Source organism: Meriones unguiculatus, assembly GCF_030254825.1.
Source record: "Meriones unguiculatus strain TT.TT164.6M chromosome X unlocalized genomic scaffold, Bangor_MerUng_6.1 ChrX_unordered_Scaffold_30, whole genome shotgun sequence".
Taxonomy (NCBI): Eukaryota; Metazoa; Chordata; class Mammalia; order Rodentia; family Muridae; genus Meriones; species Meriones unguiculatus.
Window position 1 is genome coordinate 12,186,331 of NW_026843706.1, and position 13,830 is coordinate 12,200,160.

General features: G+C 42.4%; 1 pseudogene; it reads left to right on the forward strand.

Moving 5' to 3' along the window:
- The first annotated feature begins 7,457 nt into the window (after positions 1 to 7,457).
- Positions 7,458 to 13,671, forward strand: LOC132651516 (syntenin-1-like; annotated as a pseudogene).
- Positions 13,672 to 13,830: the final 159 nt, after the last annotated feature.

Sequence of the window (13,830 nt, forward strand, 5' to 3'; positions counted from 1 at the left end):
TACTTTGAAGAAAAAAGTCTATTCAGGGGGAGAGGAGATCATCTGTGTGGAACTACTTGTGGAGCCATTTGCTGCTTCAGCAACTATATCTTGTGTTATCCTGTTCCCAAAGAAACCCCTATCTGTTAAAACCCAAGAGGTCAGTTGCACACAAAAACTCACAGCAATTATGACAGCATGTACCAGACATCAAGCCAGACAAAATCACAGCATGGATGGCATTGGTGGGAATGAAGTTATTGGCAAGTTATAGACTTTGGGAGAAGGAGAGTTAGCTTTCTTCAAGTGTGTGGCCCATGATAGTTCTGGTATGCTCCAATGCTCCATAGAGAAGCCAATCACACATGTAAATATTCATAGGCAGCACTAATGTATCTCAGGTTAAAAACTTCACACAAACTTGTATAGGTATGGAAATTTGGATGGATTTGAGAGGTGATGGGGAGTTGGGGAAGTATTCAAAAATGTTCAATATACAAAGTGTGAAATTCTTAAATATTTAATATTGTCTCTTAGAAAATAAGGGATTGATCTTTTCTAGATCCCACCATTTGCCTGCAGATTTGATAATTTCCTGTTTTTAAATGCTGAGTAGTATTCCACTGTGTAAATGTACCACAATTTCTGTATCCATTACTCCAGTGAGGGACATCTGGGTTATTTCCTGGTTCTGCCTATTATGAATAAAGCTGCTAAGAACATGGTCCTTGTTGTGTACTTGAGGATATTTTGGATATATGCCTAGGAGTGGTATAGCTGGATCTGGAGGACGCACTATTCCTGATCATCTGAGAAAGCACCAGATTGATTTCCAAAGTGATTGTACAAGTTGACATTCCTACCAGCAATGGAGGAATGTTCCCCTTTCTCCAAATCCTCTCCAGCATGTGTTGTCAGTTGAGGTTTTAGTCTTAGCCATTCTGATGGGTGTAAAGTGACATCTCAGGGTTGTTTTGATTTGCTCTCCTTGATGGATAAGGACATTGAGCATTTCTTTAATTCGTTCTCTGTCTTTCTATATTACTCTACGGAGAATTTTCTTTTTAGCTCCATAACCCATTTTTAACTGGATTACATGAATTTTGGACCTTCAACTTCTTCAGTTCTTTATATGTTCTGGATATTAGCTCTCTGTCAGATATAGGGCTGGTGAAGATCCTTTCCCATTCAGTACACTCTCGTTTTGAGGTATCCCAGAAGCAGAAATACACACACAGTATATACTCACTTGTAAGTGGATACTGGACCTATAAGATAGGATAAACATACTAAAATCTGTACACCTAAAAATGCTAAACAAGAAGGAAGACTCTGGGTAAGATGATCAATCCTTGCTTAGAAAGACAAATGGGATGGACATTGGAAGAAGGAAAAAACAAGAAACAGGATAGGAGCTTACCACAGAGGGCCTCTGAAAGACTCTACCCAGCAGTGTATCAAAGCAGATGCTGAGAGTCATAGTGAAACTTTGGGCACAGTGTAGGGTATCAAATGAAAGAAAGGGGAGTTAGTAAGACCTGGAGAGGATAAGAGCTCCACAACTAGAACAACAGAACCAAAATAATCTGGGCACAGGGGTCTTTTCTGAGACTGATATTCCAACCAAGAACTATTCATGGATATAACCTAGACCCTCTGCTCAGATGTAGCCCATGGCAGCTCAGTATCCAAGTGGGTTCCACAGTAACGGGAACAGTGACTGTCTCTGACATGAACTCCATGGCTGCCTCTTTGACTACCACCTCCCTGAAGAAGGAACAGCCTTGCCAGGCCACAGAGGACGACACTGCAGCCAGTCTTGATGAGACCTGATAGGCTAGGTTCAGATTGAAGGGGAGGAGGGCCTCCCCTATCAGTGGACTTAGCAAGGGGCATGGGAAGAGATGAGGGAGAGGGTAGGATAGATTCTCTTACCTCCTGGGCAGACATAAAAGGTACCATATCTGCAAAGTCTGCCCCGAGTACAGGTTTCTCCTTTCATTGGGACTGTATTAGGCCAGGTGCCTGAGTGTAATTGGCATAGGTCAAAAGACAAAGGGGGAAAGCATTGTATGTATACCTTGAGGTCCCTCCTTCTTAGCAAGCCTAGCTCGATATCCTGTTTCAGGATTAATGATGACTCAAGAGCTACTAAAGGGCACGTGGGGTCCATGAATTGCATTTTTGGAAAAGGGATATAAGGTTAAAAGGAATGTCAGCAAGGGTTTAAAGAAATGTTTCATTATGAGTTATTTTTGTGCATGTCTGGCGGTCCCTATCAAAACAACTTTATCTTCAGTGGTTTGCTGGTCAATTCAGTCTTCCAGGAGGGAGAGTCCGGGGATAGTTGGGCTGGCTTGGCATGCGAGGTGTGGATACAGGAGGCTATGCTGTCCACTTTAATGGCTGTAGGCATGGTCAGCAACACAATGTATGGTCCTTTCCAGTGGGGCTCTAATGATTGAGTCCGATGTCGGCAGATGTACACAGCATCGCCAATTTATAACTGATGTGGAGTGTCAGGGGTTCCTGGGGCATAGAGAGAAGATAACTGACACCAGATATCCCATTGTACAGTTTGCAAGGCCACAAGTTGAGCTATCACGTCCTTGTCATAGAACTGGGATAGTTCCATATCAGGGCCAGAGGCCACCAAGGGCATGGGGGGAAGAGAATAGAATTTCAAAGGGGGTCAAACCAAGCTTATAGGGCGAATTTCTAACCCTAAATAGGGCTAACGGAAGGAGCACCACCCAGTCCATACTAGTCTCCAAGGTCAATTTAGTTAAGGTCTCTTTTAGGGTTCTCTTCATTCTTTCTGCCTGTCCTGAACTCTGGGGAAGATAAGCACAATGAAGTTTCCAGTTGGTCCCCAGTACCCTAGCCAAGCCCTGACTTACCTGAGAGACAAAAGCAGGGCCGGGCCATTGTCTGACCCAATTAGGGACTCCAAATCTAGGAAATATTTCTTCTAAAATCTTAGCTACAATTGCAGCAGTCTTCAGTTTAGTGGGAAAGGCTTTGACCCATCCAGAGAAAGTATCTATATAGACTAGCAAATACATATAACCATATTTTCCTGGCTTTATTTCAGTAAAATCTACTTCCCAGAAGACTCCTGGCCGTGTTCCCCTGAGCCTTCTTTTTACTTTATTTTTAGTGTTACATGCATTGACCTGTTGACATACCTTATCGTCCTATAACTGTACTATTGTGTCGATTAATATTTACTATTGATATATCTTTTAGTAAAGCTTGTTGTTAATCCCAAACAGCTGTATAACCAAATCTCCACACAGAGACTGGGTTTATTTAGTTAACCTAGAACACAATGCTGGGCAATAGTTACTCCCTCCTAAACCTCCAAGTCCTCAGTTTCCTAACATTTAGATTTTACCCATTATACTTGCTTTTTCTGAAATCTTAGGTCTTGTTCATTCTCTCCACGCTGTTGCAAGATCTCTCCCCACCTGGGCTTTCTTCTCTCTCCTAGCCCTTTCTCCTCCCACTCATTTTCTACCCTCTGCCTCCTCCCCTTTTTCCTGTCTTCTGGCTCCTCCCATTGGTCAACATTGTGGCTAGTTGCTTCATTTTGGCCTGTTTACACAAAATTGAGACAGTATGCTTAGAATAAGTATCAAAATGCAATGTCTGAATTGAAACCAGTGTGTGGGGGGGGGGGAGGGAATAAGCATTTGAATGAACAAGGGTAAGGTATATACATTTCAAAAGAACATTATACCAACACTATCTACCAGCCTTCTTAAATCCAAGACATACACCTGAAACCCTTTAACTGCTTCTATTAATTTTTTTTTTGTCCCAGATGAGTCCATTGATGCATTTGCTGGATTAAGTCCATAGCTTGCCTCCTGGGAAGAATAGTTTCTCCTTTTTGAGTCTTCCAATGTCCCTCAGTTTGCAGGTAATACTTAATGGGATAGTCCTTAATTTGGGCTTCATCTTCAGCCATACAGCAGAGGAGTGGCCAGCCCTTAGTCCAGTCCCAAGCAGGGGGCGAGGCAACCTTGGTTTGGACCAGAACAGTTTCCTTTAAGGCTGTCTCTTTGGCCACCCAATCTGCCATGTTTTTTCCTATGGCGACTAGATTATCTGACTTTTGGTGGCCTGGCCCCGCACAGTGAATGATACCAACTTTCTTGGGTAAATGGAGGGCCGATATGAGACCTAGAATTTTGGACTTATTTTTAATTTCCTTCCTGTTAGTGGTTAGGAGGCCTCTCTGTTGATAGATCACCACATGAACATAAGCCGTGGCGAAGGTGTACCTGATCCCTGTAGATATTGATCTTTTTATTGGCTCCCAGTGCCAAGGCCTTTGTGAGAGCAATCAGTTTAGCCTTCTCTGTCAACGTACACAGCACTAATGTATCTCGGGTTAAAAACTTCACACAGATTTGAGTGTGTTTAGAAATTGGGGTGGATTTGAGACGTGATGGGTAGGGATGCAAAAATGTTCAAAATACAACCTATGAAATTCTTGAGTAAGTAATACTGTCTCTTAGAAAACAAGGGACTGAAGTGTTGTCTCAGAGATTAAGAGTACATGCTGATCTTTTAGAGCACCCATCTTCGCTTCCCAGCACCCACAGGAGGTGGCTCACAATCACTTGTGTCTCCAGCTCTAGGATATAGATGTCCTCTTTTGACCTCCATGTGCACTCTGTGCAAGTGATATTCATACAGAGAAACAGGCAACTGCACATACAAAAAAGAAAAATAAATTTAGATACTAAAACTGTAATGAAAGTTTTGGTTTCTTTGTATGTTATGTAAATATGCTTTTGTTTTAATCCCAAGAGTGGGATTTTAGTTGGGCTATAGTTTATCCACACCTATTTGTCTCCTGCGGAGCATGGCTCTTACCAGCTTGGCACGGAGAGTTCTGAGTAGTCTGAGAGTATAAATATGAAGGCAGGGAATTAGTGTGTGTGGCATTAAGTGTTGGTGTGCCCAAGCATGTGCCTGTGTATGTGACTGTGTGAGTTCGTGTGTGTGTTCTTGTGTAACAGAAGTGGTGTGATAGGGTAATTAAGACCTGAATTTGGATGCCTGGCATTCATGTAAATAGCTGCTGTTCCTGCATAGGCCTAAAATCACAGAACAAGAGAGATGAAGACAAATCCTTGGAACTCACTGGTTATCCACCCTAGCCAAATCAGTGAGTTCCTGGTTTCAGTAAGAAACCTTGTGTGAAAACATATACTGATGGGACTGGACAATGGTTAAGAACATTTCCTCCTTTCTGGAGGACCCATGTTCAGTTTGCAGCAGCTACACAGGGTGACTCACATCTGTAACTCCAGACCAAGGAGATAAGACACATTTTTCTGACCTCCACAGGCATGCATATGGCACACATGCATACATGCAGATGAAACACATGAACACATAAACAAAATCTTTTAAAAGATAAAAAAAATTAAAAAAAAAAAGAGAGCAAAGAGGAAGACACCGGATGCGAGTCTTCAGCTTTCACATGCATGTATATCTGCATTCATGAACATCATCCACACAAATGCCACATTCACAAAAATTTAAAAAATTAAAGGCTACAGTAAGATGCCATAATGAATTATGGAACATACTGTCTAAAAGTGGAAAGCTGACAATATAAACACCTTTAAAGCACCCAGGAAATGAGAACCTATCTGAGCAGAGTGTAAATTGCCACATTAACATTGGAAATCTGTGTGGAGTTTCTTATATATAGTAAAATATATGCCTAACTATGTGCCCTAGCCATTCTAGTCCTGCTAGAAGAAAAGAGCACAAATAACCACAGAGAGATCCGAGCAAGGATACTCACATTGAATTTAAGTAAGGCAATAACAACAGTAAACAATGGTAGACAATCTGAAAATAGGAATGTTCCAGGACTAGGATATGAGTGATGAAGGCTAGCTATTAGGCTTCCTAGTCTGGGAGCTACCATCATTAATTCACATAATTTGGTAAGTCTCAGCCTCATGGCTGTTCTGTTTAGGTATGGTTTTGAAAGTCAATTGTCTCTTGCTCTGCTTTCTTTTCAACACTGTTATTTAATTCCTCAGGGAAATAAAAATCCCATAATCATGAAGCATTCACACACATTTGCTCAAATACACAATTATGTTGTTATTCTTCCTCACACATACAACAAACTCATGTATTCAACTATTCACTCTCACGCATTCACATTCATAAAAGAATAGACTCAAAACATACAGATTCACTAGCATGCATACATACAGTCACATATTAACTCAGTGACATGCATTCATTAACATGTACATTAACAATTCATACATTCACACAAAAACACATTTTCACTAACACTTGAAAATGTGTACTAAAACTCAAATACACGCATTCATTACTATAGATACAGTCACACCCATCTCCATTTGATCATGTGCTATCAGATTCAGTAACAATGAGACACGCAACACAAACACAAAGTCAATACTTTTACACACTAATATACAATCACTTGTTACTTTGTTCAAATATACAGAAAGCTGATAAACTGTACATCACTCTTACACAATTACTAACATACTCACACATATTCATATATGATGTCATATGCACACTGACAAGTTTGATATTTTGGGTAAGATGCACGAAGCTCCTGGTGCATTTCCAGGCATTATGGGGCCTCAGGTTCTGAAGTCCAATGCCTTCCTTTCTAAGCCTAACATACATATTCCTGGGGCCTCCTTGAGTGCCCTGGGAAATGAGGCAAGCACTCTCTTTCCACCCATACAGCACCTGGTCACCTGACTTCTGCCCACCCAGGGGACTACATGGGGTCAGCCTTCATCATGTGTTATTGTTGCACTTTCTGCCCAGCCTTATCCAAGCATCAGAAGAAGCCAGAAACAGGAGGAACATTTATGAAGTTTATTGAACAGAAACATTTACTGAATCTATTGAAGAGAAGGGGATGACAACAGAGGAACTCTCCACAGCGACTAGAAGCAGCAGGATCTGGGCCACCCTCCTGGGGCCTCTCAAAATGGCCTTGTCTGCCCACCACACTGGGATCTCTCTGCTATTTTCTCTCTCCTCAAGGGCCCAAGAGTTGCTTCTGGCAATTCCCTCACACATTGGGGGAACTCTCACAGGGATTATTCACTGTAGGGTGGGCCTGCCCTATTCTGGCACAAGATGGTCACAGCACATTGCAAAGCACAACAAGGAATACTCCACCAGCCCTAGCAAACATAATCACAAGGAACAGTAAGTGTGGAACTTCACAACATATTCCCCAGGCCCCACCCATCCCCAGGTCAGGTCTTCCTTTCTGCTCCAGATTGAAGTAAGTCAAAGGTGAGCATTAGCCAGTCTCTTGTCAACATTCATGGTCCCGCTGGCTGCCAGGACTGGGCTTAGCAACATTGGGGAACACCTGATCAGGTTAGAACACTCACACACACACCTACAGGATAACAAGCAGCAGGCAGCTGGTCTAGATGTACACCAGGAAAGCAGACCAGGAGTTCACCACACCAGGTGGGAGATGAGGTAGCATCACCTTGGATGGCACAGAAGCTCACATTCCCTGTAGAAGTGGCTGACCAGGTAGTCAGGGCCTCTGGATGCCTAAGTTAATACACACCCCACTCACAGCTTTGCACAGGAGCGAAGGGTGGGGCCAAGCATACCAGGGGGAAAAAGGACTCCCTGGACAGCTGAGTCACTATGAGGTTAACAGGTTGGGTGAGGGTCCCACAGCTGGCAGTAGCCTGCTTCAACATACCAATGGCAAGAGGGAAGGTGAGGGAAGGGCATCCATTTTGGGAGAACCATGCAGTTGGCAGAACCCTTGGGATGGCCTCTTTTGTAAAGCCCACTTGTTTGGTATGGGTGGCAGATGGAGGGTGGTAATAATGCCCAGGTCACCCCCCGAGATCTGCAGAATTTGGGGCCAACCTTGGCAGCTGCCTGTGCAGTTGTTTTCACTAGGCTCTCCCTGCTTGCTCTCTGGATTTCTCCAGCAGCTCTAGACAAAAGAGGGCAAATCAAACTACCACTCCTCACCAAGTCCTCCTCCTGCTGCTCTTCCACCTTCTGTTCCCACAAAATCTGCCCTGCACAATCAAGGCTCTCGGGCCAATTGTGGGCAGTAATCCTATGGTGCTGGGTGCTCCAGCCTAGGGCTCTTCTCCAGCACTGTAGTCTTTACCTCTCACAGTCCTATGATGGTGCCAAGAAGGAAACTAACTTGGGCAGGCACTGGCATGCCAGATCCTTTGGTTCCAAGGATGGTGGGGCTCAGTGGAGTTAGGGGTCTCTCACGAAAGAATTCAAGGATGCTGCCCTCGTGGGGCAGTGTAGATGATCCTGGAGACAGTCTGGTTCCTGTGGTGTCCTCTCCATGGCAATTGCTCCCAGGCACCATTTCCCTCTGTCCAAGACAAGCTTCTGGCAGGTTACTCCAACCCCATTCTACTTCATTGCCAGTGGTTGTTCTTAGATCAGAGCTCCTAGCCTTACCATTGTATTTATAGCTCAGCACAAAATACAAACCCAGCAGGGACTTAATAACTGAAAGTTATTTATTCTTTGTTTATTTTTTTATCAGCCTCTGATACTGAGTTGTAAGACCAATATTACAAAAGCATCTTTCATTTGTCCCGCAAAGAAAACTTTTCCTGGTTGACTAAAACATATAAAGTATGAAAAGATTTCATTCCCTAGGCTTAGTGCCTATAATCCAGCATTCACTCACTAGGAGGCAGAAGCAGGAGAAACAGTTTCAGACCTGTTTTTGTTGTTGTTGTTGTTTCTTTGTTTGTTTTTCAAGTCAGGGTTTCTCTGTGTAGCCTTTGCTCTCCTGGATTCACAGAGATCCACCTGCCTCTTTCTCTGTACTGGGATTACAGACTTGCTCCTGGATCAGTTTTACAACCTTTTTTTTATTAAATTTAATTTTATTTATATATTTATTTATTACAAATTTATTCATTTTGTATCCTCATGCAGCCCCCTCCCTTGTCTCCTCCCAATCCCACCACCCTCCCACTTCTCTCTTTATGCCCTTTCCCTAATCCCCTGATAGGAGAGGACCTCCTCCCCTTCTATTTGACACTAGCTTATCAGTTTTACAACCTTTTAACCCTTTCTTTTTCACTGTTACTCATTATCACTCCTTTGCTCTTGCTCACTCTCTCTCAATTTCTCACTCTTGCTCTTACTCATTCTCACTCTCATTCTTTCTCTCTCTCTTTTGCACTCACACTCTCTTGCTCTCTCTTCTCCCTGTCTCTCTTCCTCCCTTCCTCCCTCCCTCCCTCCCTCCCTTCCTTCCTTGTTTCTATTCACTTCAGTCTCTAGATTTCTAGGTCACAAATTGTCCACCTAGTACTTTAAATACTTTCCACCCTCTCCTGAGTAAGACTTCTCCCACAGTGGGAAGACTCAAATGTTTCCCCAGGAGTGCCAAAAATGCTGCCTGAGAAGGCCATGTATATAAAACACAGGCTACATTCAGGAAGGTGTGTAAATATATTTCAGGACTTTGGTGGCAGAATAGATGTTTTGCTTTATTTGAGATTTTAAAAAGAAGAATAGGCAGGCTCTTGCTTGTTGTTCCAACACCTGGGAAATGGAAACAGAAGGATAGAAATTTCAAGTCAGCCTAGGCTATATACTGTGTTCAAGGCTGCCCTAAGCTATGTATTTCCAGGCTAGCCTGGGTTAAAATGTGAAACCTTGTCTCAAAAACACTAAGACAAAAATATACAAAGAAAAACATAGGCATTTCTGGAATATTTCAATGAAAAGGTCACCAATCAAGATATTTGCAGACATGCCTATCTCCCCACCTCTCATACAGGACTGAGGCTAGAACTCAAGTTAGAGCAAGTGAAAATGAAGCTATGTTCTCAGGTTTGAAAAGATAGTTGCATAGGGAACACCATGCTGCCAGAGACTCCAAAATCCCGTTTTACCCAGGGGCTGTCACAGCACCAGCACCTGTGTCCCAGAAGCCAATGCCACATAAAGAGCTCACATTCACCTCTGGGATACTGAGTGCTCCATTGGTGAGATGTTTATTCCGCTCCTTCTTACTGGTAGGAAATAGCTTCATCTCAAATTCTTTACTCAACAATAAAGCAGTATAGAGGAATGGCACCAATGCTGGATATTACCTAAGCCGTGTGATCCTGGAAAAACTGCAGGTTTAACAAACCTAGCCTTGTGTGTTTCACAAAATGGCTTCTCACAGAGAACTTTCCTTCCCCGTGCAACATAAGAGTCAAGAGATGCTTTCCTTGGTTATGTATAAGAAAGCCAGACTCAAAGACTTTAAAATTCCTGCTCTTTATATCTCATAAATGATTAGCTGAACTGTTCTTTCCCTCTGATCAGCAAGAATGTATTGTTTGCCTGACAGTTGGAAGGAGGTTTTTATGTAATTTTTTTATTTTTTATTTTTATTAATTACACTTTATTCACTTTGTATCCCCCTATAAGCCCCTTCTCCAGATCCCACCCTCCCTCCCCCTTCTTCACGCATGCCCCTCCCCAAGTCCACTGATAGTGGAGGTCCTCTTCTCCTTCCTTCTGATCATGAAATTTGCAGGTAAATGATGGGACCTAGAAAGGATCATCCTGAGTGAGCTGTCCCAGAAGCAGAAAGACACACACGGTATATACTCACTCATATAGACATATAATATAGGATAAACCTACTAAAATCTGTACATCTAAAGAAACTAATCAAGATAGAAGACCCTGACTAAAATGCTCAATCCCCATCCTGAAAGGCAAAGAGGATGGACATCAGAAGAAGAAGAAAACAGGAAACAACCTAGGAACCTGCCACAGAGGGCCTCTGAAAGCCTCTGCCCTGTAGACTATCAAAGCAGACAGTGAGACTTATGGCCAACTGTTGGGCAGAGTGCATGGAACCTTATGTAAGAAGTGGGAAATAGTAAGATCTGGAGAGGACAGGAACCACACAAGGAGAACAACAGAACCAGAAAATTTGAACACAGGGGTCTTCCCAGAGACTCATACAACCAAGGACTATTCATGGAGATAACCTAGAACCCCTGCACAGATGTAGCACAAGAGAGTTCAGTGTCCAGGTGGGTTACATAGTAATGGGAAGAGGGACTGCTTCTGACATAATCTGATTGGCCTGCTCTTTGATCACCTCCCCCTGAGGGGGGAGCAGCCTTACCAGGCCACAGAAGATGACAATGCAGCCACTCCTGTTGTGATCTGGAAGGAGCTTTTTTACAAGACCTTTGAACTTTGCCCTCCTCCCTCACTCTCAACAAGCAGGTAGCCTTAAACAGCCCTAGGTAAAACTTGCCATCATCTACCTGCTCATCATGAGTTCTCTCTAAGCCTATTTGTTCTTACCTTTAAATGCCTTATTACTATGGCAACAACAAAACATCAGGGTAAAACTAAAAACAAAAGCAACAACAAAAAACCCCACCCACCCTTCCACCCTTGTTTTGCCTAGTCTTTGGGAATGGAACTGCTGTCCTCTGCAAGAGCACTGCATCCTCTAAACCAGTGAGCCATCTCCTCCACCCTATATGATAGAGAATATTTGTAAGTAGTATAAAAATCCGTACATTAATTGCAGAATATAGAGTTATGTTTGCATGCTTTAACTTATTTTTTATGGCACAGAGAAGCTAAATTGATTTGAGTCTGTCAATATACATGTTCTTTTGTGGCACAGTGAAATATTTTAATGAAACATGGTTATAAACCATCTTTATAAACTTTTAAAATTTTATTTTACTATTTTCTGTGTATGGTTGTTTTGCCTGTGTGCATATATGCATACCACATACCTCCCTGCTGCCATCAGAGGCCAGAAGAGGCATCAGATCTCCTGGAACTGGAGTCACAGATGGTTGTGAGCTGCTATGCGGGTGCTCAGACCCTAATATGGGTCTTCTGCAAAAGCAGCAGTGAGTACTCTTAATCACTGAGCCGTTTCTTCAGCCCTGTTAATAAACATTTTAGAGATATATATTCAGAATAATCGCTGGTGTGCCACAAACTGCACAAAATATGAGCAATGTATTACAATAACATCTGTTGAGCAAGGAAGTCTGTATATACTTTTAATTCATTTTTGCCTGATGATTTAAGCTGGACTTAACACATGGCCTCCCAAGGAAAACTTTCTTTTCCAAGTTTGGTTTCTAAAAAAAATAGGCTTAGGTCAGGACTCTCAGCTGAAAGTATTCTCAAAAGTTAAATATTCAGTTTTTGTTGTTGGTTATAAAGTTTAAGTGTAAGGAAGAAGAAAATTTATTTTGTTCTCAGAGAGCAGTTTTTCAGACAGAAGTGCCTGGGAAGTAGAGATTACTGGAGAAGTAGGGCAGACCCATGGTAGGGACTTCCAAAAGGAGCATATGTTCTGCAATGCTAAGAAGAGCATACAGACAAAAGAATAAGCTTTTACTTGAAAACGACAGTTTTTCCTGCTTTGGAAGTTCAGTGAAATAGAGAATGTTTGGATGACAAACAAGAGCAGTCCATTCCCACCCTCCCCTTGGCTTAGGAAACTTCATAGGACCCTTCTTACCTGAGTTAAACAGGACCTCCTGGTTACTATCAACTCCACTCACTTTACGAATACTTATTTATTTATTTATTTATTTATTTATTTCTCTATCTATTTATTCCACTTTTTATTGATTCTTTGTGAATTTCATATTATGTCCCACTCATCTCTACCCTTGCAACCTCTTCCCCAAAGAAAAAGAAGGGAGTGGGCGGCTGGAACAGCTCTGTCCTTGGAGCAGAAAACACCTGCAAAAAAAAATTTCTCTTTATCCATCTCTTGAAGATTTAATGGTAGACAAAGTAATTCAGGCTCAAAGTACCTTTTCTGCCAACCCTGCCAACAAAGCTATTTTGATGGATGTTTCTGCTATTCTTCTTCCAGATGGAAATCTCTATCCAAAACTGTAATCGGAGTTCTCTCAATATATGGAACTGACTTTAAATGAAGAAGAAATATTTGCATATATGCCCATGGTCTCTTCAGCACCAACCCAAGGGCACTTGGTAGCAAGACTGTCCAGTGTAAACTATATGGTAGCACTGGTGACAGGTAGTGATGCTGAAATTTGGAGAGCAGAAATTAAGCAAGGGGTTCATGAAATCAGTTTGTGTAAGGACCAACATGGAAAAATTGGGCTAAGACTTAAGCCAATCAACAATGGTATATTTGTTCAGCGAGTCCAGGCTAATTCCCCAGCCTCCTTGGTTGGTCTGAGGTTTGGGAACCAGGTACTCCAGATCAGTGGTGAAAACTGCAGACTGGAGCTCTGATAAAGCACACAGGGTGTTCAAGCAGGCATTTGGAGAGAGGATTACCATGATCATTTGTGACAGGCCCTTTGAATGGACAGTTACTATGCATAAGGACAGCAGTGCCCATGTTGGTTTAAATATAGAAAAGACACATCCATAGGGAAAGATAGTTCTACTGCCAGAAACAGCCTTCTCACTGATCATCACATCTGTGAGATCTACGGACAGAATGTTATTGGCTTGAAGGAGGCTCAGAGTGCAGATATAATGCCAACAGCTATAGTTACCATCACAATCATGCCAGCTTTTATCTTCAACCATAGTATGAAATGGATGGCACCAAGCATTATGAAAAGCCTGATGGATCACACCATTCCTGAGGTCTAACAACCTTGTACAATGCATCATAACTGAATGTTTCCAGTTTTCCTCTTTGACAACTTATCTGTTTCCCACATGAAGCTTTCCCAGATCCAGGAAGAATATGGTACATGTAGACTTTTTATCTTCCACCACGGCTGGGAACCTCACTCTAGCTGATGTCTT